The sequence below is a fragment of the Salvelinus sp. IW2-2015 genome, unplaced genomic scaffold, assembly GCF_002910315.2.
Source record: "Salvelinus sp. IW2-2015 unplaced genomic scaffold, ASM291031v2 Un_scaffold1958, whole genome shotgun sequence".
In the NCBI taxonomy this organism is placed as follows: Eukaryota; Metazoa; Chordata; class Actinopteri; order Salmoniformes; family Salmonidae; genus Salvelinus; species Salvelinus sp. IW2-2015.
This window is the reverse complement of record NW_019943311.1, coordinates 32039-33912: the sequence shown is the minus strand read 5'-3', so window position 1 is coordinate 33912 and position 1874 is coordinate 32039. Positions and strand designations below refer to the sequence as shown.

Here is a 1874-nt window from a genome sequence, read left to right as displayed (position 1 = left end):
ATCCATTTATAATTCAGGATGTAACAAAACAAAKTGTGGAATAAGTCAAGGGGTTTGAATACTTTCTGAAAGCWCTGTATATAATTTATGATMTCCTTCAGAAAGTGAAGTAGGCTCCATGGTCTCATTTTATTTGAGGTATACAGTAATTGTCTAGGTCACGATTTTGTAGACGCCATGTTGAATTCGTTATTTGACAAACATATGATTTTTCAATGATCCCATTTCATAACAAAATACTAATTGAAGTTTTCACGGTTGTGACTCTGGACCTTGAAGCCAGTTCCACTGCATTTTTAAATGTTTCCCCTTTAATCAGGGACTGACTTAGACCTGGGACACCAGGTGTGTGCAATTAATTATCTGGTAGAACAGAAAACCAGAAACCTCTGAACATCGTAGGGTAAGAGTTGAATAKCCCTGTCCTACAGTGTGTGACGTGAAGAAACTAGACCTACATGCTTTTTCAAGTCAAATGTAAAAGCTAAATTACTTCTGAAATCAATTATCCTTTTCTTTTCCGCAAAATAGGCATATTGTGTAATGTAGTTTAGTCTAAATTGGCTTTTTTGTGTAAAGTTTATGCCTTTAGGCCTAATAAAAATATTCTCAAAAATCTAGTTTAGGCTGCTTTATTATTCAGGCTATTTACTTTTTTGAATCACTTTAGACATCTGCAACTACTGACATGATGACGAGTTCCTCAATGCCTGAATCTCAAAAGGTTGACGAACTCCCCACCACAAAGAGCGCGCGCTATTTTTTCATAATGAGCTGCACGACACGCATTGAATTGCAATAGATGCTCGCGCTTTGAGCTTGAACTTGACTGTCGGAATGTGCCTCGTGGGAACAGGCCCGAGTTTGCCCCCTCCTTTCATGATGCACAATTTGGTGTCAACTCTAATTATCATAAAACCCAGCCTGCTTCAAATTAAGGGACGAGAGGTGCTGGGAGCTAGTCTCTCTCACATCCAAGGCAGGGGAAGAATTAAGAGCTCCCTCGGTGAAGAAGCCCACTAGGGTACGTTTATTTTACAGACATTTCTACTTGAGAAAGTTTAGGCCTAATATTTAATCCCAGCTACTTGTGTAACGTTAAACGAGAAATATTTGTAATTACTCACATTTTGATATTGACGATAAGTAAACGTTTGTAGGCAATATTTATTTTATTGTATATATTTCCAAGTAGGCCTACGCTGAATATTAGCCTAACTTTTATAGAGCATCATTAACATTTGCAAGAGTGTGATGTCGGCTTGCATGTAAGCCTATTCTACTTTTACTCAAGTTGGCCTAAGAAACTAGAGATCTATTCTGATTAAATTATTTTCATCTTATTTTTGTATTTTATTTCCGTTAACATATTTTCTTATTTCCTTGCAGATGACTTTCAGACATAACAACAGGTAATTAAAACTGCCATTCACTCCTTGTAGTAAAGCAATTTATGTTTTTAAACATAAAAAAAACATTTATTTTGCAGTGTACATTTGCAGAAGGATGTACTTAGTTAATTATCTTCAAAATATTAAGTATTCAATGTATACATTTCAGTATACAGTAAAGTAGACAAGAATGCATTTGTCTGATTCAGTAATACGTTTATAACCTTATTTGAATTAGCTCCCCKAAAAAATATTTTTGGGTTCTTGGAACACATATATCTTCATCATATAAAATGTAGTCCACGATTCAGTGTGAAATTCTTATCAGGATTGTTAACATGATTATAATCATAACAATATCATTATTGTACAACTGCAAATCAATTGTTTGCCTAATAAGACAGTGTGCTATAATAGCTGAATATAATAATCATGAGGAGCCTGAGATTACTCAATCTCTATCTTCATTGAATCATTTCGTTC

At 34.8% G+C, this 1874-nt stretch overlaps 1 long non-coding RNA gene across 1 annotated transcript in view; it reads left to right on the top strand.

Annotated features, from left to right (window-relative positions):
- The first annotated feature begins 941 nt into the window (after nucleotides 1-941).
- The window catches only part of LOC112072551 (uncharacterized), a 16972-nt gene continuing 16039 nt past the window's right edge, over nucleotides 942-1874 (top strand). The window contains exons 1-2 of the long non-coding RNA XR_002894340.2: nucleotides 942-1024; nucleotides 1390-1412. This is a non-coding gene — a long non-coding RNA (uncharacterized lncRNA). The remainder of the gene's footprint in view (nucleotides 1025-1389; nucleotides 1413-1874) is intronic.